Source organism: Castor canadensis, chromosome 8 (genome assembly GCF_047511655.1).
Source record: "Castor canadensis chromosome 8, mCasCan1.hap1v2, whole genome shotgun sequence".
In the NCBI taxonomy this organism is placed as follows: Eukaryota; Metazoa; Chordata; class Mammalia; order Rodentia; family Castoridae; genus Castor; species Castor canadensis.
The window spans coordinates 23,802,185-23,827,052 of record NC_133393.1 but is presented as its reverse complement, the minus strand read 5'-3'; the positions used below and the strand labels follow the sequence as shown (position 1 = coordinate 23,827,052).

The following is a 24,868-nucleotide window of genomic DNA, read 5'->3' as shown; positions in this document are numbered from 1 at the left end:
TGCATCTTTGCTTTGAAAGCTCTTCTAATGATTATTGACACATCATTACAGTCATCATTACAGAAAATGGCTTGCAGCCTATTATGAATTTTAAGGCAATGAGGTTTCCACTTTCTAAAATATTATGGGTTGTTTATAGAGCCAGTAAGGATATGTGGAAATGAATGTCAAGAATCTTGATTTTCGTGAAGGAGTCAAAGTCCTCATACATAGCAGGAAGCCACTAGAGAGGAACTAATATGTATGTATAGGCAACTTACCAATAGGTCCTGGAGCATGCACTAAAAATAAATTCAAATTGCATATTACTGTGGTTATTTTGCTGAAGAATATATTTTTCATTAATTTTTTTCTAGGGGTGGGGCTTTAGGAAGTAGAGTAAGGAAGAGAAAGTGATACCTGTTATGAAATCATGAGAGAGACCTAATCCAACTATATTAACTGTAGAACAAAAGGGATATTTATATTTTCTGCAATATTTCAACCTGAGGTGAAGGTTTTTGTAGGATTCTTGTCAATGTAGGAGACATTAGAGAAAGGCGAAATTTGTACTTGTACTTTCCCTTCCTGCTTGTAGAAGATATTGCTTTCTCAAGGGACTGCCCTCATACTAAATCTTTCTTTCTCATCAACTAATAATGTTCCAGAGTTAGGTATGAGGGTAGGAGGTAAGGACCCAGTTCTTTCTTTTCACACTTTTCAGCTTTTGGGGGAACTAATAGAATAGTGACTGCTGTTTTGATTGGCTTTAGAATCTCTGAGCAATGGGTCAATAAAACCTCCAGTTTTTAATGAGAATTTAGTCCTTGTTGATTTTCTAGCTGTGATCCCTATCATGACCTGATAAAGATTGAAAACTTTATGTTATTTAGAAACATTACTTTTATAATAATGATCCTTGATTGGTAAACTGTATCCAAACTGGGAGAACTATAAATATCCAGTAAGAAGCCATAGCTTCCCTAAGTGTTGTGGCTTCCCTGAGTGCAGTGACCCATGTGTTTGGGCATGTTCCTTATGGAATACCTTAGGTTATGTGTATGGGGATGTAATAGGAGATCTTGGCTCTTAAAGGAACTTTGAGGCTTCCAAGCCAGTGCAGCTTCCACACTTGTTTGTTGAGAGGCCAAAGAGAACAGTCCTCAAAGGCCTTGTGGATACCTGAGTAGACCACTGTGAGGACTACACTCATAAAAGCTGTTTGTTTAATGCTGCCCTACTAAAAAACTGCTTTGTCCTGTTTTAGGTCATATTGAGTAGACTGGTGCTAGATGAGGGCTACAATAATCTTGTAACTCTGTATGATTAGGTTAATCTAAAAAGAATCCCCACCCCTAGTAGGCATTGCAGTGCCTTTCTTTTCCACAGTTCCTCACTTCATGGTGCTCATGATGAAAAAAATATCCTGTATCTGAAACATAAGCCTCAAATCTTTAACTCTGAATCTTTTTTTTTCTGTGTAAAACAGCTAGAAGGTGGTTTGGATAACCTGGATTATGACAAGCTAGAAATTTAGGTATTTTGCAAAATAATTTAATATTTGCTTTGACTTTATTAATATGTGCCTTTTATATGGAAGTAGAAGTCTTAGGCTACCTACTCTCTCAATATAAGTTAGTAAATACTTGGGTCTAAACTTTATTTTGTTTCTTTCCATATTTTCTTCCATCTTTTCCATTCTTAATTTGTAACTTCTTATATATCTTCCTTTTCTTTTTTTCATAACTTTATTTATATTCATTTATTCTCCTTCTATCTACCAATTCCCTTAAATTTTCTTCCAATTTTTTCCTTATTTTGCTGATTTTATTTTCTTTCATTTTTCTCTCTTTAGCCAGTATTTTCATTCTCTACTTTTTATTTTCTTCCTTTAGGCTCTTTTCCCTCTTGAGTTCCAATATTGGAAGTTCATTTTATTCACTGTAACACTCAGAAATGATAGAGGAAAGAAGTTATCATCATTAACTACTGCAAATATAGCTATAAAACCTGCCTTACCCATAACTATTGGAATTATGTATAGATCCAACAAAAATAATACAAATGAGTGTTTGTAAGACATAGGAATTAAACAATGTGACAAACATAGGACTACATTCATTCTATCATATGAATATAGAGGAGCTTTAAATCATATTTCTTTAGTTGTATAATTTAAAAAATTATTAATTTTTGTTAGTAATACTGTAATATGTGAAACAAACACTATATAAGCAGGTCTTAGTTTATAAACATATAATTATGAACAATTGTATCTTGGAACTTAGCCATTATTTACGTTATTTCTATGGAAAAATAATAGAACCTGTCCTGGAGAGATCTTTTCAGAGAATTAGAATTGCAAACAGCCTTAAAATTTACACTATTTTATGAAGTGAAGATAATCTAATAGTGAAAAAAATTTTCATGGGAGGCAAGAAATTCTAAATATTTATTACATATTATCTCTAAAGATCTAAGTGATATATACTTAAGTGGGTCAGGAAGGACCATCCCTAAGGGACTTATTCTTTCACTTTGTATTTCAGCTTCATAGTCTATATCTATTTATTGCAGGACCTGGGCAAATCCAACCTAGAGGAGGTTCTGGGAAGGATAATGAGGCAGTGGAAGTACTTGATCTTTGAATCTGTGGGCATAATTAGACATTCTAAGAAATGTAAAGGACCAAAAAGCATTATAATTGAGACTTAGATGACTTACCAATGGTTTTTTGAGAGAGCTCTGAAAAAAAAAAAACAAAGAAAAAAAAAAACAAGTAAAAGAAATCAGTAGGTAATTTCAGGCTCTGGAGACCCTAGTTCTCATTTATATGGTTTTCTCAGTAAGAATCTGCATCACTAAATTAGAGGTCAGCTGCAGTTTAGTGGTTGATTTTCTTGTTGGAAATGCTGTGGAAAGGTAATACATAGAAGGACCTTTCCAGCTAACAGATGAGGGTAAGTTGCAAAGGTACTAAGTAGGAGTCACCTCTTTGGACCATTTAAATTCTTGTAGAGAATGGAAAAATCTCTCTCCACTTGAACTTGGCTTTCTTCCTTTCTCCCATTATTTTACTTCCTCTCATCTCACTTTGTTTAAAAAAGTCCTTTGTGTGGTGTTGGTAAGCCATTGGGAACTTTCTGCAAGGGTCTGTCCTCCAGGTTATAGTTTGTGTTTATCAGGGAAATGTACATTCAGGCTCATTAATAACTCACTGAAATGCCAAGTAGAAGAAAACCAAAATAGGCCAAAGAAATGTGAGCTCCAAACCTTTGAAATCCCAACATGAAAACCAGGAATGGAATTTTCTGTAGAATCTTCCCTAAGATATTGCAAGAATTTAAAATACTCCATAGTATGAAAACAGAAAGCAAACTTACTGATAGGTGCCATTGTTCCAGCTGAGAGAGAGAGGGGAGAGAGAGAGAGAGAGAGAGAGAGATCACTATGATGTTTAACTACTGTGAAGGAAATACCTGTTCTCCAGCTCCAACACTCACTCTAGAGCTCACTATGATAGAGGTCCTGTCATAAATGGAAACTCTGGGAAGATCAAGGGTTGCAAGCCTTGGGTAAGCTTCTTGCTGAATATACAGAACCTATAAGAACGGAGGCCTCCTTTTGTTTTCAGTGATGGTTGAAACCTTTTAGTGGATTGAGAAAGACTTATTCCACATTATATTTTTCTTATTACATTTTTCTCATTTCCTTAGAGATGTATGATTTGAAAAAGTATACTTTTCTTGCTGATGGGTGATTATAATGGCCTCTAAGAGGGCCCTTTTCTCTTGTTTTTTATTTTATTATGTTACCTTACAGGATTTGTGATCACTCCGCTTCTTACATGGCCTCTTTGGGAATTGCATAATAAGAAACTATATAATGTGAATACTAGAGGAGATGAGAGACATGGTGTCAAAAAAATGGAGAGCAGATCAAGCCCCAAAGGCATTGTATGAGAGATATCAAAGGGGCCAGAGTGGAGAAACAAACTTGATACTTACGAATAGGTGCTGTGAATTGCACTGAAATATAAAAAGATGAAAATCAATGGGGTTTGACATTAACAGAATTCTCATGACACCAGTATTCTTTCTAAAGAAACTATGGAACAACTCAATCATAGGGAGAATGACTAATGCAAGGACTGCAGATAATGTTAACAGGAAACCTCGTAACCTCCTCATCAGATCAAGTCATTCAGCATTCATGTTAACTGAGAAATTTCAATAATTAAAAAAACCTCCAAGTCAAACTATAAATAATAATGATAAAAATTTAAATATTAATTATTTGGGTTTCCCTTTTCTTAAACTCATTGACAATTGAGACATTTTGTTTCATGTCTTGGACATTAGCAGGTACCAAAAGACTTCAATGCAATCAAGAAACATGAAGGGGAAATACTCCAGGTATAGGAATGGAAACAAAAGGTACTGGATCCCACAGAAGGCCAAAGGTATAAGGATTAGGAAACAAAAAGAAACTCACTTATAGGTCCAATAGCTTCAGCTAAAATATGGAAAAACCAAAACAGAACTAATTAGAATAGTTCTTAGCACAGGAAAGTACAGTTTGCATTGAAATTCTTTCTGGAAAAACACCAGAAATGTAGACACCAGGAGCAAAGCTTCTACTTTGATGGAAGAGCAATAAGCTTTATAAATGCTCATTCCTTACCTTGGGGCCATGAGAACTGGAACCAGAGGGATGCAGTGGTCAACATTCTTCCTTGATGGGAGTTCTCTTTGCAACTAAGTAGATGACACAGGCCACTGCTATTCTTTTGGCAAGGCTGAATTGCACTTGTTTAGCTAGAATCTATAGCCTCATCTTCTTAAGGAGGCAGTGGGCATTTCTGTTTCCACTGTGACTTTGGCTCTTATTCAACAGTATAAGAGAGAATAGAAACTGCTTCATAGATTCAATACATTCACAGGTAAAGTTAGTGGATAAAGGAATTAGGACACTAGATGTGCTTTGACATGCTTGTCAAAACAGTCTTCTTAGACAGAGTGTGATATATGGTGGGTCCAACTCTCAAATCATCCCTTTTCCTCTTTCCTTTAGGGAAAGAAGAGCTCAAGTTCTGAACATCTTTGGCATTTGTTTTATTTTATTTTGTTTTTGTGGGACTGGGTTTTTGAATTCAGGGCTTTGCACTTGCACAACAGGAACTCTATCACTTGAGCCATGCCTTCAGTCCCTGAACATCTTCAGAAATGGTGATTCTAAGAAATGAATTAAACCCCGGTGAGTTTGATCTTTTTTGTTATCAGCTTTAAGGCTAGTATTCTTGTGTAGAGAAGCTGCAGGGATGGAAAAGGTGGTTAACTGTGGGCTATTCCCTTTCTAGGTGAAGAGAATTGAAATCTTGTAGAATGATATTCAAATTTTAATGTGCACACAGATCATCAGGGGATCTTAATTAAATACAGGGTATGATTTAGTAGATCAGGAAAGGGCATTAGGTTGAGATTCTGTATTTGTAACAAACTCCAAGGTGATGTCAATGCAGGTCCTTAGACCATACTAAGCATTAACGTCACAATGGGCTGGTGAAGTCTGGTAAGTCACATCATTTATATGTCACTGTTTCCACTTACCATTATTTTCTTTCCAAATGAGCTGCTTTTCACTTACTCCTTGCTTTCTGTTTCCTCCTAGTGCTCTGCTAGAGATCTTTGTTATGATACCATTTAAAATTCTCTCTGGAAACTTCTTCTACACTTATTCTTTGTTCATAGCAGGGGATATACATTCCACATAACTATCAATGACAGCCTGAGGACCCTTAATCTGCAAGATGGGACTTACTGCATTCTACAGAAACTCTTTTGGTAAGGTTTAGTGGAATGACCATCACCACCCCTCGTTCTGCTGAGTTTTACTGGGACTTCAGAAAGAGAACCTTCTTTTTGTTTCTCTTGACCACTTTTGTTCTTAACACTTTTCCCTTTGCTTTTGAATCTCAAAATTTTGTAAAAATTGTAAGTGATCGTAGTTTCTCCCAGAGGCAACTCAGCTTATTAAGATAAAAGCAAGAAAATGAAGAAGGGGGAAGAATTGACAATTTGTGTAGGAGGTGATATAAAACATGTATGAATATGAATGTTTTACATATTGTAACAATATAGTAAAGCAAAGCAGATGAGAATTAAAGCATAAAAAATGACTTACTGATACTTGCTGCAGTGCCAGCTAAAATACAAACACAAAAATTAAATTGGAGAGAGCATATCTGAAGGATATTCATTTCAGGGACTTTCAGATCAAGCATTTAGTACATGTTAAATTTACATGGAAAGGCAGTGAGAACTGAGCCTGAATCTTCCTTTTGCTGCTTATGAGACTGATAAGATCATACTCTGTAATTATTTTTTCTTGTTTTGAATTTTCACTGTCTTCCTTCTGTTAAATCCTTCTACAAGTTTGTTTTTGATAAACCACTCCATCCAGCCCCAGCACTTTTCTTACACCTTCTAATGAATTAATTTGGTTTATATTAGCAGGGTTTTTACTTTGCTAAATAGAAAATAATCAGTTACCTAAGGAATCTTGAAACCAGGCTCAAGTCCCTCACTGGTAAAGGAAAGGGAGAATAGTAAAATAGCAAGTTTTTCTTCTTTTCTCCATGTTTATGTATCTTTCTTTACCACCTTCCCCAACCTACCCCCAAAAGTAGGCACTTTATAGAAGACCAAAAAGAACTGAGTTGTAGATATAAGAAACTTACACAAAGGTGCTTGAGCTTCTTTAAAATATTTTGTATAACCTGTAATAAAAATTGACAAATATAATCCTATGAATTAGATTATATGAGGCATGGAAAGTAGACAATCCCATTCCCTCCTCCCTAGGCGTGAGGTACAAATACTCTTGAGGTTAAAGACCTGAGTGCCATCTTTGCTCTTCTTTAGCTCTTTGACTTTGAATGAGCCACTCAATCTTTTGAACCTTAATTTTCTCATCTTTACAGTGGAAATTGTTATCTCCTGTCTCTATAGTACTGTGAGGATACAGTGAAAAAATAAGGAGTAATAACAAATGGGAAAGCCAAAAAGTTCTATTAGAAATGCTATGGAGAGAAATATTCAGTAACCATTTGGTAGGACAGTGAAAGGTACTCACTTTGGATTGGAGAAGCAGATAAAAAACATAAAGCTTAGATATCCTGCCAAAAGCCTTAAAAAGCATGTCTGGGATTAAGGACACAGTCTCTGGATATTCTTCTTCTTTTTCCAAAATTTTATTTTTTTTGTTTTATCATACATTAATAATATAAGAGAATTTCACTGTGATAATTCTATACATGTGTGTAATATTACAGTGTTCCTTGAAGAAGTTCACCTCCTCCATTATGTTCCCATTTTCCATCTTCCTTTTTCCCCCTTCTTTCAAATAGTATTGGTGGGCTTCATAATGTTGTCTTCATATTGGCTATTCTTCTTAATGGGAACATTAGAATTAGTTCTTTTAGAGAGTACCAAATTTCCACACCCGTCAGAAATCCTGGTCATCATTGTGGGGTCACAAACTCATTTGACTTCAATCTTGAGTCCAAAAAGTCTCATGATTGTGGATCTACCAGTATAAGGAATAATGGGGAAGTTGCCCATTTGAAAAGTATATGCCCTATTTAAGAAGTATTCAAATTTAACACTTAAAATAAACTATGCTGGCCAAATAAAACACATCTACAGATGTATTAGGTTGGCAGTGGCTTCTTTGGGCACCACCTTTGGGAGAGGAAGGAATCTAAGTGAGCGCCACTCATGGTTCAACAACAGTGCAGTGTGAGGTTAGCATCACATGGGCTGTGGTTTGGTTTGTAAAGCACCTCGAAATTTCATAATATTTTAGGGAACATTATGAAATTTGATATATTTAATTTCATGTTTGAACAAGAAACAATTGTACTACTAGGAAATACGTATATATTATGCAACCAAAAATGTAATGTTCAATATGAAAATTTTTACTTTAAGCATGTAACTCAGGAAAAAAATCTGTTCAACTAGGCTTATCTATTTCTGACTTATCCCTCATTTCTTCATTTTTCAGGCTATTACTCCTCTTTCAATATTTTCACCTATTATTCCCCTCTCAATCTTTTCTTTATTTAGAAAATGTATTTATTTTGTTTTTACAGTCAATTGAAGTCAGTTCCAGGAGATTAGTTTAAATTTTACCACCTCAGTTTTTCTCCTTTCTCTATTTTTTTCCATCTTATTTCTCTGTTCTTTCATCTATTTGAATAGTTTTCTACTGTTTGTTGAGATTAGTTAGGTAACTGATTTAAAAACATAATCAGAGACTGAATAACTTGCTTATGTTCAAACAACTACTAGTAAGGAACTGGTATGCAACTCCAGGGACTCTGCCTCTAGAGCCTGCAGGCATAGTACTAGGCAACAGTCCTCAGTATATTGAAGATACTTTAATTAATAAGCAAACTTCTTTTAAGTGTTTGTTAGTAGAACTTACTATATTATTCTCAGTTCATTGAGAAATAATGCATAGTTCAGGTGAGATGTGAGAAATAACTTTTCCCCAAGCCCATAGTCAGAGTGAATAGCATGGTTTCCTCCCTTTGGGAGTGGGTTGTAGTTACAGAGGTACATGGTAAAGGGAAGATTTATTTAGGATGGAAGAAAAACAAACCTGTTCTATGTCTTAAGGAGAACGAGTTAAAGGAAGGTAAAATTTAAAGATACATAAAAGAGAAGTGATGAGTGCTAAGCAGATAGGTGGGGTGGAAGTATATGGTCAAAGGCATGAGCAGAAGAATTTGCCTAAGCAAGGAATGGAGTCTCATGTCTTACAGAGAGAGAAAGATGATAAAAGTGAGCATGATACAGCAAAAATGGCTAATAAAAAATGAGATGGAGAATCATGATCTTTAATTCCTGTCATCCTTGACATGGCAAGAAACAGATAAGACAGGAAGGGGTCGTCTGCCTAGTGTAGGAAATCCAATAATACCAGATTTTGAAATTAGAAAAAAAAACTTACTTATGGATCCTTGATGTAAAACTAAAAAACAGAAACAAAAAATTCAAGTTGGTGTGGAGTTAATGGGTTAAATCATCCAAACATTTCCCAAGAGTCTTTCCAGAAATTGTGCTCTCAAGATACATTAGGGCCTCTGTTTCCTAGTAGTCACATGCATATACCACACTTGCAGATGGTCCCATATCTTCTTCTCCCTTGGACACTATCCAGGAGTGAATGTTTCCAGGGGCGTATCCAGCTTTACTGTGCTTCAAATATTTTAATTTTGTTCACTGTCTTTTTCTTATCTTTTCATTTTCCTCCTTCTTTTATCTTTTCAGTTTTGAGAGTTAGCCCTCCACAATGTGATCATTCCAATAACCAAAGAAAGGCAATATTAGAAAAGTTCTAATTTTGTAAAGAAAAACTGAGATTGAGAGAGGGAAATGTGTATGTACTGGAGTATGCAAAAAAAAAAAAAAGAGTACAGGCAGTTTTCCTGACTCTGTCTTTCATACGTTTCCCTCCCATTCTCCCTGCAAAATTTTGCTCTTTTAGTTCTTTCTGTAATGTTCCTTTAAAAAGTCATTTAGCTTCTTTCTTACATACTGATCTTCCTCCCTTCTCAACATTTTTTGGTCATCTCTGAAATTTTTTTTCCTCTTGAAAAAAAAGATCTAATTTCTAAAACAAGAATTGTGGAACCTTTAATGATATTAATTTCAATAATAAGTACATAAGTGAACTATGAGATTTAGCAGAGAAAGGCTGGGAAGTGGGGGTGCTCACATATTCTGCAAGACCACACATTATCTTGAGCTTTAGGAATGAACAGCTTCCTGGTGGCCCTATATATCTCTCAGCCAAATACTTTGTATATTAACTGATTATTCACCTTCCTTTGAGATTAATCCCAACATGGGTCATATCCTCATTTAATTTACTCACAATGAGTTGGTTGCCTTTTTTTTTTTTTTGATGCTAGAGGTTGAACTCAGAGCCTTGTGCATGCTAGAAGCACTCTGCTACTTGAGCCATGCTGTGAGCTCTTTTGTATTTTGTTTTTGAGATAAGGTAATTCTAACTTTGGCCTTGAACTTTCAGTCCTCCTTCCTCAGTCTCCTGAGTAGCTGGGATTGCAGGCATGTACCACTAGCTGAAAATCTTTATCTTAAGAATGCTTATTATCCTTTGATATTTGATATTCCTTTTATCTCTCCTTACTCTCTAAAACATATATTCTGAAATTCATATTAGCAAATTCTCCCACATCTTTAACTTCTCCAAAGTTTCTCTTCACCATCTTGCCTTAACAAGCTGGACTGTCCTTTAAGATACTGTGTCTCCAAACAACAACAAATGTTGGCAAGGATGTGGGGAAAAAGGAACCTTTATACAGTGCTGATGGGAATGTAAATTAGTACAACCACTGTGGAAAACAGTATAAAGGCTCCTCAAAAATAGACCTGCCATATGATCCAGCAATACCACTGCTAGGGATATACCCAAAGGAATGCAAGCCAGGGTATAATGAAGACACTTGCACACCCATGGTTATTGCAGCATTATTCACAATAGTTAAGCTATGGAAACAGCCAAGATGCTCCACTACTGAAGAATGGATTAAGAAAATGTGGTGTTTATATACAATGGAATTTTATTCAACAACAAAGAATGAAATTTTGCCATTTGCAGGTAAAGGGATGGACTGGAGAACATCATCTTAAGTGAAGTTAGTGAAGTTCTGAAGGCCAAAAATCACGTTTTCTCTCATATGTGGAACATAGAGCTAATACAAATACAGTAATATGAAAAACAGGTCACACTGAGGGGAGGTCACATATGAGAGGAGTAGGGTGAAAGAAGAAAATTAAGAAGGTGAATATGTTTGATTGTACAAGAATGAATATAGAATTCTTAAACTAGTTGAAACTGAAGAGGAAGATAGCCTTGAAACAAGGTCGTAAAACATGGTAAACTGTCAATTAAAAGCTGTAACCTCGGACAGAGCTGTAAAGCATGAGGAATTGCGCATTAGAGCCATGCAAAAGTTCAGGACTGAGACGAAAGGCAGCATGCAGAGATTAGCATCCATTCCCGCTCTTCTTTGTCTCTACTTGTAAATAAACTTTCCAAAGCAGGTCTCCCCTGCTGACCTTATCTAAACAACATTAGGTCCCTAGATCACTACCAGCCCAATTAACCTAAACAATCTTAGGTCTCTAACTCACTGGTTAGGGCACCATAACCCGAGCACATTTTTGTAACCTGATGCCCTGCACTGCCTTTTAAATATCTTGTGAATCCTTTGTTCAGTGCTTAGACACAGGTACACGTCTGAGCCTGCTGGGGTAAAAGTAAAATCTGAGTTCTCCACTCCTCTGAGTGTTGCTTGGTTTCTCATTTGTCTATATTGCCACAACATTTGGAGGCCCCAGCAAGATTCCAACCAACTGGCCCCTTGAGCCACCAGCTGGTAGCAGGCTGCATGGGAGTAGGGAGGGATACGGGACTGAACGAGGTGGCGCGCCACCTGATGGTATTCCAGGTCCTCCTTCGTCCCGGTGCCCCAACTCTCTTGAGCAGTCTTGACCCGGCTTGTACTCAAGGAGAAGTGGACCAACTCATCTGGCAGTCTCGTCCGGACTCAGTAAGCACCACCCCTGGGAAATCAGTCCTAAGTCAGGTCCCATCCCACTGGACAGAAGGGGAGCTTGATCCACTGCCCAGAACCTCTGAGAGGAGTTCCACATCAGGGACTTCTCCCAGAGGGGGTTGAAAACTGTTATAACTTAGGTGTGAATGTGTGTGTGTGTGTGAATTTGTTTAAAGCATGGGCAAAATTTAATCTGCTCCTGGAATTCCAGCTCATTTTATGTGCACTTAAGTTGACATTTTTTTCTGGCATGCTTAATTTATAAAACTTTTTCTTGTGTGTATGTAAACATCTTCAAAATGGTTCTTAAATTGCTACTATAAGGTTAATATGATACTCAACATAACAAAAACTAGGGTATTTGTTTGAAAGATCTTTGTTATAAACTGCTTAGGCTTTTACATTTAAGTATGTAAACATCTTGAGGCTGATTCTTATTATAGAGTAAATGTAAAAGTTATTACTCTGTTCTACTGCTACCTTAAACAACAACAACAACAAAACAGGTTTTCAAACTTATTTCAGTCAGGTCTCACTAGGATGCAGACATTCAGGGGTTAACATTTTGGCTTAGCCCGGAAGAAGAAAAAAAAAATGTAAAGGGGCTACAGTCTGCAACAGAAATCTTGAAATTAAGTAGTTAAAATGACCTTAGCCTATTTCATTCTGTCATAAATAAAATCTGGGATTTAATTCTCTCTTATAATATATGGAAATGGGCTTTCTATAAATTGCTTTCATACAAAAAATAATTTCAGGGTTGCTTTCTTTCTTGTTTTTTCATACAAATGTAAGGCTCTAAGTTAAAAGATTTGATGAGCTATTTTCAACAAGTAACAAAAATATATAAAAGGTATTAAGGATATGGTTTTTCCAAAATAAATAAAGGGTTAAAAGAATACTTTTAGAAAAGAGGAGGATAAAGACCAGCTCCCCAAAGGATACAAAATAAATTGTCACAAAGATACAGAGTAAATTGGCATAAAATGATACAGCTTATAGATGGTATATAACTGATTAAGTTAACTAAAATCTAGTTACATTAGGGATTTTATAAGGCCAAAATTTAATGTACTGATGTTAAACTAAAATTTAATTCTCTAAGCTTATAACAACAAGTCTACCTTAAAAATATTGTATTGGTCTAGATAACATTTACAAAAAAATTCTTTTATAATGGTTTTGTTTTGTGAAGATAACTCAGAAATTGTTGATACTATAGGTTAGTTCATAAATTTGTCAAGATAACAAGAGTTTATTAAAACACAGACAAGAGGCAGCTGAACACAGGGAGTACTGCTGCACTGATATGAGGGTTAAGACAGATTTACTTATGTGAAGCCAAAGTACATCCTCCAGAAAGGATAAAAATAAATAAATAAATAAACAAATAAAAACTCCAAAAGGAGCACTACACTGGAAGTCAGGATCTCCAGTTTTTATTAAACTCAACAGAGTGGGGATGTTAGACCTACTCCTTCCACATGGTAGGTGGAGGGAATTTTTTCCCTGGGATGACCAGATTGGGTCTGTTATTTTAGAGGGGCTCCATTGACTACAGGTTGGTGGATCCTGCTGTATGTCATGAGTCATTTGTTAATGTCAACAATCTGGGATATGATCCCGTATCAACATCTGAGCCGTGATTCTTGGCCACTATGATTCCTAACTCCACACTTAGTCTCCATGTTCATTTAAGAGTTGGTTTATGTTGGGGTTAACAATGAGGACAGCCATATTAGGACTAGACCCCTCCCCCTCGCAGATGGCTTACCTTTATCATCCTGGCTCTATGCCAGGGATAGTTGGGCAGACAGTGACCTTCCTGGTACTTTTCCACTAGCCCCCTATGTCTAGCCCAAGCCTGTATATGGCAGTGGGCTCTAGCTTTCTTACTGAGGTCCCCCTCCACAGGGCTCCTGCCTAAATAATAAACCCTGTACCAGTGTTTGAGCTGTATCTTTGCCTCTTCCGTGCTTCTTATTTTCTAACAGTTATGTAAAACTTTCCAGATGACCTCATGGTTAAACACCTGTTGTCTTGGATGATTCTAATACAGTTTGTACCCTGGGCTAGTTTGTGACTGGGCTGTTTGGGTTTGCTAAAACTGTTTTTTCCCCCTATAACTGATAAAAACCTAAAGTTTTACTTCAAGAGCAACAACTAAACTAATATGTGTATTAACCTCTATAGAGTTGTGATGCTGTTGCTGGTTCCTGTGTATTAAATATATTTATATTTTTCAAGTATATCAAGCCTTCTAAAATACAAAATTTAGATAAACATGGTAACAAAAAGTTAGTGGTACTGATGTACTGTTCTGTTAGTTGCTAAATTGTCCATGAAATTTTTAATCATGGCTCTTTTAAGTTTTTGTCATTTCAGTCTGATCCTCCTGGGACATTTATAATCAAGTCCATAAAAATGACTCTAATTAGTGCTTATGTGTCAACCAAGCTAGCTGTTTAGACATCTGCTTTTGTTAGATTTTGTTTTGTATTGTCCTTGTCTAAAAGTTCACTGCCTAAGAGCCACTCCTTCTGAGCCTCTTTGTTGCTTAAATTTGGCCAAAAAGGTCTAGTTGGCACTGACTCCCACCTGATCTTCTCATTATTCCCTCCCAACATGGGACTGAAACCAAACAAATAGAATCCAGGAAAAAAACCAGCCAATTAAGGAAGATCTTCAGTCTACAGCCATACCACCCTAAACACGCCCGATGTCGTGTGATCTTGGAAGCTAAGCAGGGTTGGGCCTGGTTAGTACTTGGATGGAAGACAGATCTTCAGAAGAGACTGTTTGGAGACTAGCAATTTGGAGACAAAGGGGGAATGCCATCCAAGTTCCAATGGAGTCATTGGTGCCAAACCTCTCAAAGATAACCAAGGCTGAGAGGATTAAAGAAATGGTTCTTATGTATGTGTGGCTATCTGACATTAAAGCTTTTCCAGACACAAACTCATATTTTTAGACAGGGTCTTCTACTAAAATAGAGACAAAATTACTATTTTTACTGGGTCTAAACATGTCCTTTAATACTTACAGATGGTGTTTTTAACTTTTTAAAAAAAATAACAATGAGTTTTCTTGGACATATATACTGACAGTATGTTGTTGCCACGGTAATTCTACTCAGTTAAAAAAAAAAGGATATGATAAATAAAAGATTAAAAAGAAACTACTCCAACCCAGTTGGTCAGGTTCCCATCTAGTAATGTTAGCAGCTCTTAGGGCTGTTAAAGTTGCAGGTGTCACTCCCAGGATTTCATCACTCCTAGATAAACAGACAGCCTCCCCTGCAGAGCCCAACATCTGACAGGCTGTCTATGACTCAACTAACCCCCCCTCAGATTAAGGTTCCAAAGAATGCCACAACAGCATGCCATCACTGGAGAGATCTCCAGGCCTTCCCCAGCCACATACAGGAAGCTGGTTGGTCAATGCAGGGTGGAAGCCTGAGGATTCATCCACCAGGACACAAATGTATCTTTTCTGTCACCCATACTTTATCCTGCTGATTAACATTGTTGCAGTCTGTTTGCACTAGGACTGGCTGTCACTGCTCCCCAAGATTGGAAAGTAGGCCAGAGATTACTGCTGGCCTTCTGTTATCTCCTCATAGTAGGAAGTCTTACTCCTGTTTGGTGTTGTCTATAGGCCAGACCCCAGTCTCAGGCTTGAGGTCTCTGATGTGTTACTGCCTTCTGACTCTACTGCATTTTAAGGTTGTTCAATCCAGAATCCAGGATGACTGCTCAGCTTGTATAAAACCACTTTCCTTCCAGAGAAAACTGCGTTATGCTTTCACCTTTTATCAATATCTGTCACCTGTGTGCAGCATATCAATTTCTGAATGCATCAGGGAAGGGATGATTTACTATAAAGAAAGCTGATAGGCCTAACTGGGTTGCAAAAACAAAGGCACTATAGGGCAGATTGGTTGATGGCAAGAAGACAGGGACCCCTTAAAGTCATGGAACAGGGGAGGAAATAAACCTCCTTGTGCCACCCTACCCTTCCACTCCACCCAGAGGTGGTTATCTAGGTGGACCTGGGCCAGTAAAATACATTGATCTGCCACTACCATGACCCCCCATTAAGCCTTCCTTCTAGGACAGGAAACCTTAACTTGGAATCTCAACTGTATAGCTACTGCCATTAGATGTACAGTTGACAGGTTATGGTGGACCAGCCTGGGAATCTTCTTTGTCTGAGGGACCCTTGCTTATCAGTACTTTTTTTTTTTTCTTTTATTATTCATATGTGCATACAAGGCTTGGTTCATTTCTCCCCCCTGCCCCCACCCCCTCCCTTACCACCCACTCCAGCCCCCTCCCTCTCCCCTCCACCCCCTCAATACCCAGCAGAAACTATTTTGCCCTTATCTCTAATTTTGTTGTAGAGAGAGTATAAGCAATAATAGGAAGGATCAAGGGGTTTTGCTGGTCGAGATAAGGATAGCTATACAGGGCATTGACTCACATTGATTTCCTGTGCGTGGGTGTTACCTTCTAGGTTAATTCTTTTTGATCTAACCTTTTCTCTAGTTCCTGGTCCCCTTTTCCCATTGGCCTCAGTTGCTTTAAGGTATCTGCTTTAGTTTCTCTGCATTAAGGGCAACAAATGCTAGCTACTTTTTTAAGTGTCTTACCTATCCTCACCCCTCCCTTGTGTGCTCTCGCTTTTATCATGTGCTCATAGTCCAATCCCCTTGTTGTGTTTGCCCTTGATCTAATGTCCACATATGAGGGAGAACATACGATTTTTGGTCTTTTGGGCCAGGCTAACCTCACTCAGAATGATGTTCTCCAATTCCATCCATTTACCAACGAATGGTAACATTTCGTTCTTCTTCATGGCTGCATAAAATTCCATTGTGTATAGATACCACATTTTCTTAATCCATTCGTCAGTGCTGGGGCATCTTGGCTGTTTCCATAACTTGGCTATTGTGAATAGTGCCGCAATAAACATGGATGTGCGGGTGCCTCTGGAGTAACAGTCTTTTGGGTATATCCCCAAGAGTGGTATTGCTGGATCAAATGGTAGATCGATGACCAGCTTTTTAAGTAGCCTCCAAATTTTTGTCCAGAGTGGTTGTACTAGTCTACATTCCCACCAACAGTGTAAGAGGGTTCCTTTTTCCCCGCATCCTCGCCAACACCTGTTGTTGGTGGTGTTGCTGATGATGGCTATTCTAACAGGGGTGAGGTGGAATCTTAGTGTGGTTTTAATTTGCATTTCCTTTATTGCTAGAGATGGTGAGCATTTTTTCATGTGTTTTCTGGCCATTTGAATTTCTTCTTTTGAGAAAGTTCTGTTTAGTTCACATGCCCATTTCTTTATTGGTTCATTAGTTTTGGGAGAATTTAGTTTTTTAAGTTCCCTGTATATTCTGGTTATCAGTCCTTTGTCTGATGTATAATTGGCAAATATTTTCTCCCACTCTGTGGGTGTTCTCTTCAGTTTAGAGACCATTTCTTTTGATGAACAGAAGCTTTTTAGTTTTATGAGGTCCCATTTATCTATGCTATCTCTTAGTTGCTGTGCTGCTGGGGTTTCATTGAGAAAGTTCTTACCTATACCTACTAACTCCAGAGTATTTCCTACTCTTTCTTGTATCAACTTAAGAGTTTGGGGTCTGATATTAAGATCCTTGATCCATTTTGAGTTAATCTTGATATAGGGTGATATACATGGATCTAGTTTCAGTTTTTTGCAGACTGCTAACCAGTTTTCCCAGCAGTTTTTGTTGAAGAGGCTGCTATTTCTCCATCGTATATTTTTAGCTCCTTTGTCAAAGATAAGTTGCTCATAGTTGTGTGGCTTCATATCTGGATCTTCTATTCTGTTCCACTGGTCTTCATGTCTGTTTTTGTGCCAGTACCATGCTGTTTTTATTGTTATTGCTTTGTAATATAGTTTGAAGTCAGGTATTGTGATACCTCCTGCATTATTCTTTTGACTGAGTATTGCCTTGGCTATTCGTGGCCTCTTGTGTTTCCATATAAATTTCAGAGTAGATTTTTCAATCTCTTTAATGAATGTCATTGGAATTTTGATGGGAATTGCATTAAACATGTAGATTACTTTTGGAAGTATAGACATTTTTACTATGTTGATTCTATCAATCCATGAGCATGGGAGATCTCTCCACTTTCTATAGTCTTCCTCAATCTCTTTCTTCAGAAGTGTATAGTTTTCCTTGTAGAGGTCTTTCACATCTTTTGTTAGGTTTATACCTAGGTATTTGATTTTTTTTGAGGCTATTGTAAATGGAATTGTTTTCATACATTCTTTTTCCGTTTGCTCATTGTTAGTGTATAGAAATGCTAATGATTTTTCTATGTTGATTTTATATCCTGCTACCTTGCTATAGCTATTGATGATGTCTAGAAGCTTCTGAGTAGAGTTTTTTGGGTCCTTAAGGTATAGGATCATGTCGTCTGCAAATAGGGATATTTTGACAGTTTCTTTACCTATTTGTATTCCTTTTATTCCTTCTTCTTGCCTAATTGCTCTGGCTAGGAATTCCAGTACTATGTTGAATAGGAGTGGAGATAGTGGGCATCCTTGTCTGGTTCCTGATTTTAGAGGGAATGGTTTTAATTTTTCTCCATTAAGTATAATGCTGGCTGTAGGTTTGTCATATATAGCTTTTATAATGTTGAGGAACTTTCCTTCTATTCCTAGTTTTCTTAGAGCTTTTATCATGAAATGATGTTGGATCTTATCAAAGGCTTTTTCTGCATCTATTGAGATGATCAAGTGGTTTTTGTCTTTGCTTCTGTTAATGTGGTTTATTACGTTTATTGATTTTCGTATGTGGAACCACCCCTGCATCCCTGGGATGAAGCCTACCTGGTCGTGGTGAATAATCTTTTTGATGTGTTGCTGAATTCGATTTGCCATTATTTTGTTGAGGATTTTTGCATCAATGTTCATTAAGGAGATTGGCCTATAGTTCTCCTTTTTGGAGGTGTCTTTGCCTGGTTTTGGGATAAGTGTAATAGTGGCTTCATAAAATGTGTTTGGCAGTTTTCCTTCCCTTTCTATTTCATGGAACAGTTTAAGGAGGGTTGGTATCAGTTCTTCTTTAAAGGTCTGATAGAATTCAGCAGAGAATCCATCAGGTCCTGGACTTTTCTTTTTGGGGAGACTCTTGATTGCTGCTTCAATTTCATTTTGTGTTATAGGTCTATTCAGGTGATTAATTTCCTCTTGGTTCAGTTTTGGATGATCATATGTATCTAGAAATCTGTCCATTTCTTTTTGATTTTCAAATTTATTTGAATATAGGTTCTCAAAGTAGTCTCTGATGATTTCCTGGACTTCCATGGTGTTTGTTGTTATCTCCCCTTTTGCATTCCTAATTCTACTAATTTGGGTTTTTTCTCTCCTCGTTTTAGTCAGGTTTGCCAGGGGTCTATCGATCTTGTTTATTTTTTCAAAGAACCAACTTTTTGTTTCATTAATTCTTTGTATGGTTTTTTTGGTTTCTATTTTGTTGATTTCAGCTCTTATTTTTATTATTTCTCTCCTTCTATTTGTTTTGGGATTTGCTTGTTCTTGTTTTTCTAGGAGTTTGAGATGTATCATTAGGTCATTGATTTGGGATCTTTCAATCTTTTTAATATATGCACTCATGGCTATAAACTTTCCTCTCAAGACTGCCTTAGCTGTGTCCCATAGGTTCCGGTAGGTTGTGTTTTCATTTTCATTGACTTCTAGGAACTTTTTAATTTCCTCTTTTATTGCATCAATGATCCATTCTTCATTAAGTAATGAGTTATTTAGTTTCCAGCTGTTTGCATGTTTTTTGTCTTTACTTTTGTTGTTGAGTTCTACTTTTACTGCATTGTGGTCAGATAGTATGCATGGTATTATTTCTATTTTCTTATATTTGCTGAGGCTTGCTTTGTGCTCTAGGATATGATCTATTTTGGAGAAGGTTCCATGGGCTGCTGAGAAGAATGTATATTGTGTAGAGGTTGGATGAAATGTTCTGTAGACATCTACTAGGTCCACTTGATCTATTGCATATTTTAGATCTTGGATTTCTTTATTGAGTTTTTGTTTGGATGACCTATCTATTGATGATAATGGAGTGTTAAAGTCTCCCACAACCACTGTGTTGGCGTTTATATATGCTTTTAGGTCTTTCAGGGTATGTTTGATGAAATTGGGTGCGTTGACATTGGGTGCGTACAGATTGATGATTATTATTTCCTTTTGGTCTATTTCCCCTTTTATTAGTATGGAATGTCCTTCTTTATCTTGTTTGATCAATGTAGGTTTGAAGTCTACTTTGTCAGAGATAAGTATTGCTACTCCTGCTTGTTTTCGGGGGCCATTGGCTTGGTAAATCTTCTTCCAGCCTTTCATCCTAAGCATATGCTTATTTCTGTCGGTGAGATGAGTCTCCTGTAAGCAACAAATTGTTGGATCTTCTTTTTTAATCTATTTTGTCAAACGGTGTCTTTTGATGGGTGAATTAAGTCCATTAACATTAAGCGTTAGTACTGATAGGTATGTGGTGATTCCTGCCATTTAGTTATCTTAGTTGTTTGAAGGTTTGATTGTGTGTACCTAACTTGATGTTACTCTCTACTGTCTTGCTTTTTCTTATCCTGTGGTTTGGTGCTGCCTTTTCATGGTTAAGTTGGGTGTCACTTTCTGTGTGCAGGATCCCTTGCAGAATCTTTTGTAATGGTGGCTTTGTGGTCACATATTGTTTTAGTTTCTGCTTATCATGGAAGACTTTTATTGCTCCATCTATTTTGAATGATAGCTTTGCTGGGTGGAGTATCCTGGGGTTGAAGTTATTTTCATTCAGTGCCCGGAAGATCTCACCCCACGCTCTTCTTGCTTTTAATGTTTCTGTTGAGAAGTCTGCTGTGATTTTGATGGGTTTACCTTTGTATGTTACTTGTTTTTTCTCTCTTACAGCCTTCAATATTCTTTCCATAGTTTCTGAACTTGTTGTTTTAATGATGATATGTCGTGGAGTAGTTCTATTTTGATCTGGTCGGTTTGGTGTCCTGGAGGCCTCTTGCATGTGTATGGGAATATCTTTCTCTAGATTTGGGAAATTTTCTGTTATTATTTTGTTGAATATATTACGCATTCCCTTCGCTTGCACCTCTTCTCCTTCTTCGATTCCCATGATTCTCAAGTTTGGTCTTTTGATGGAGTCAGTGAGTTCTTGCATTTTCTTTTCACAGGTCTTGAGTTGTTTAATTAATAGTTCTTCAGTTTTTCCTTTAATTACCATTTCATCTTCAAGTTCTGAGATTCTGTCTTCTGTTTGTTCTATTCTGCTGGATTGGCCTTCCGTTTTGTTTTGCAGTTCTGTTTCGTTCTTTTTTCTGAGGTTTTCCATATCCTGGCTGTTTTCTTCTTTATTGTTGTCTATTTTTGTCCTGAGTTCATTTATCCATTTATTCATTGTGTTCTCTCTTTCACTTTGGTGTTTATACAGTGCTTCTATGGTTTCCTTTATTTCTTCTTTTGCTTTTTCAAATTCTCTATTTTTATTGTCTTGGAATTTCTTGAGTGTCTCCTGTACATTTTGGTTGACCCTATCCAGTATCATCTCTATAAAATTCTCATTGAGTACTTGTAGCATGTCTTCTTTTAAATTATTCTTGTGGGCTTCATTGGGTCCTTTGGCATAGTTTATCTTCATTTTGTTGGAGTCTGTATCTGAGTTTCTGTTCTCTTCATTCCCCTCTGGTTCCTGTACTAATTTTTTGCTGTGGGGAAACTGGTTTCCTTGTTTTTTCTGTCTTCCTGTCATTGTCCTTGGTGTTGTTACTGTCCCTGTACTGTGTGTAATTAAGTATTTTCTAGCTTGTAATAATAACAATGGTAATATTGAGAATGGAAGAGTGAGCTGAGATGGAAAGCAAGAAGTTAAAGAAAAGGGGAAAACAAATATACAGACAAGAGGGAGAAAGCAGAACAAGATATCAGACAAGAGAATTTCAAAGGTATAAACAGGGAGTGTTAGTGTACTAATCGACAGTAAGCTGAACAGACAATAGAGAGACAGAGAGAGGATTGATAATCAAAGATAAAAAAATAAAAAATAAGTATATGAAAGTAATATCTATATATAAAAATGAATTAAAATAAAATGGAAAATAGAAAATTAAAAAAAAAAAAACCAAAAAACTTCCAAGTTTATATGCAATGCAATTTCAGTCTTAATAATTTGGATGTCCGTCTCAATCTCCAATCCTGGAGTTGGTGCCTCAGATGTTGTTCTGTAGTTGTCTCATCAAAGGGGATGCATAAAGTAGAACAAAACTACACTCACACACACACAGAAGAAAAAAAAAAAAAGCCCCACCAAGTGTCCCCAGTTCAAATGCAATACAGTTTCAGTAAGTTTTTCGGCTTGCAGGTGTAATTTGGTTGTTCTCTCATCAAAGGTAGGGAGAAAAAGAAAAAAAAAGCGTCTGGAGGCAGTTCTGAGAGTGGTATCTGCAACTGTGGCTTGCCTGCCTGCTGCTCTCAGCCTGTAGCTGGCGGCGTTATTTATGCAGATCTCTGGGGTGAGCTAGCACTCACCTGGTCCCACAGGGTTTGTTTGCTCAGAGTTCTCCCGTGCGGGGGCCTCTGCTACAGGCTTTCCCCTTTCCAAGCACTGGGAAAGGTGCCACTGCCCTGCGTGTCAGGCCTGCGTGTTTATTTACAGTTCACATGGGAAGTGGGTCTTCCCTCCTCTCACAAGCGTCCCCGCTCCTGGTTGCTTGGCGCGCGCTCCGCTCCCGCCAGAGCCTCTCCGGCCCGCCCGGCTTGTTTATTTACAGTCCCGGGAAGGATTCCCTTCCCCCAATCTTCAGCGCTCAGGGCACCCCACCCTCTTTCCAGTGTGTCTTAACTGTTCTTATTGCTTAGTACTCAGTTTCTCTTTTTTTTTCCCGGGTGGAGGTCAGTCTGTCCAGGGGGCTATGCTGCTCTGGCCCAGGCTTGTCTGTGGGGCTACCGCAGTACCGCAAAGCTCACCTGGTCTGCGTCTTCCCAGGCCGTATGAGCGCCGGCCACTGGCGGCCCCGGAGGCCCTCCTCGGTTCTCCGTTTAACGTGAAGTGGAGATTCTCTGCGCCGGCTGGAGATGTGGAGGAGTCAAAGTTATTCCTTTTCTCGGTGATTATGCCTGCAAAGTGTGTCTCCAGCGTCTCTCCACGATTTCACTATAGGAGGGTCGCTTTCTGCCTCCTACCTCTAGCCGCCATCTTGGAATCTCTTCGCTTATCAGTACTTGCCAGCTAACTGGAAGGGCGTTTGCATATTAACATTCCTCACCCCAGATAAACATAGTGCCTAACAGTCAGAACTCCCCCCCCCCCACACACACTGTACCTTTAACGGCTCATATGCAGTTGAAGAGAGCTATCCAATTCATACCTTTATTAATTGGACTGGGGGTAATGACTGGGAAAGGAACAGGCATAGGAGGGACTGCCTCATCAGTTGCCTGCTATAATCAATTATCTGTGAACCTAACAAATGACATAGAACAAGTGGCTAGGTCTATAGTGACCATGCAGGACCAGCTAAACTCTCTAACATCAGTGGTCCTCCAAAACCAGACAGGGTTGAATTTACTCACTGCCAAAAAGGAGAGCTTTGACTTTTCTTAAACACAGAGTGTTGTTTTATGTAAAGCAGATGGAAATAGTCAGAGACGTGGCTCATTCCAGTACCTGGCCTCTCCTTATGCTTCTATTGGCACTTGTGTTTGCATGTGCCTTCTTAACGCCATAACTAACTTCATTAGCTCGCAAATGGGGGTGATAAACTTACAGCTCCTGGTAACACAATATAGGCCTTTGGGACAAAAAAAAAACCTTATAAAATTTCTAAAGTCTAGTGTTGATGCTTGTCCATAAGTGGAAAAAGCATCAAAAGGGGGGAATGAAGAGGAAGATAGCCTTGAAACAGGGTTGTAAAACATGGTAAAATGTCAATTAAAAATTGTAACCTCAGACAGAGCTGTGAGGAATTGCCCATTAGAGCCATGCAAAAGTTCAGGACCGAGATGAAAGGCAGCATGCAGAGATAAGCACCCATTCCTGCCCTTCTTTGTCTCTACTTGTAAATAAACTTTCCAAAGCAGGACTCCCCTGCTGTTCTTATCTAAACAACATTAGGTCCCTAGCTCACTACCAGCCCAATTAACCTAAACAACCTTAGGTCTCTAACTCACTGGTTAAAACACCATAACCTGAGCACATTTTTGTAACCTGATGCCCTGCACTGCCTTTTAAATATCTTGTGAATACTTTGTTCAGTGGTACACGTCTGAGCCAGCTGGTGTAAAAATAAAATCTGAGTTCTCCACCCCTCTAAGTGTCACTTGGTTTCTCGTTTGTCTATATTGCCACAACAAAACCACCATAAGAAAGGGACTAAGGTAGAATGAAGAAAAATAGAGATGATGAATCAATTCGGGTTATAATACGTTTACACATGGAGATGTCACAAGGAAACCTCCTGTGTAGTTATCCTAAACAAGCAAAATGTCATTTTTTTCCCTTTTACAAAATTGGAGAACAGGAGGGCAGAACAGGTTCTACAAGGGTGGGGGAGGGGTTGGTAACAGTGGGAGGAAGGATGTGGTGGAGACAGGGTATTGGAGGGTGAATATGGTGCAAATACTGCATACATATGTATATAAATGTAAAAATGATACCTGTTGAAACTATTACAGAAATGGGGGAAGAAGGGGATAAAGGATACATGATAAGAACTTTTGTAAATGCCACAATGTACCCTCAGCCAGCATAACAATAAATTAAAAAAGTACTAAGGCAAACCCCCCCCCGAGCAATGAACAGACACTTAAACAATAAAGGACAGGAATGTGAAACAGGTCATGTTATGGGGAGAGTTCTAGTGAGAGGGAGAAATGAAGGACAGACCTCGGGAGGTCAAGGAGACACTACTCCTCCCTAGGGAACTGCAGCTGAAAGGCACCTCCGGTCTCGGTCTCAGGCAATGCAAAAAAGGCTATGAAACCCCACTTCCTTCCCTGACCCAGGGGATAACAGGTTTCCGGGTCTCCCTGCATTCCACAATATTCAGTCCTTCTCTTCTCTTCTCTACAAATAAAATCTTTCTGACCTCTGCTGTTGGAGTCTGTCTATGCTTTCATTCTCAGAGCAGGCTCAAGAACCCTGAGCACCTGAAATTTCTGCGCATGTCATCCTTGCATCAGGAGGGTAAG

The 24,868-nt window shown here is 38.0% G+C and overlaps 1 long non-coding RNA gene across 1 annotated transcript; it reads right to left on the bottom strand.

Annotated features, from left to right (window-relative positions):
* Positions 1 to 6,162: 6,162 nt before the first annotated feature.
* LOC141425455 (uncharacterized) lies at positions 6,163 to 22,899 on the bottom strand. Its single transcript, XR_012450473.1, has 3 exons — positions 22,646 to 22,899; positions 6,719 to 6,757; positions 6,163 to 6,183 (listed from the first exon to the last, which is right to left on the bottom strand). It is a non-coding gene; the product is annotated as an uncharacterized lncRNA (long non-coding RNA).
* Positions 22,900 to 24,868: the final 1,969 nt, after the last annotated feature.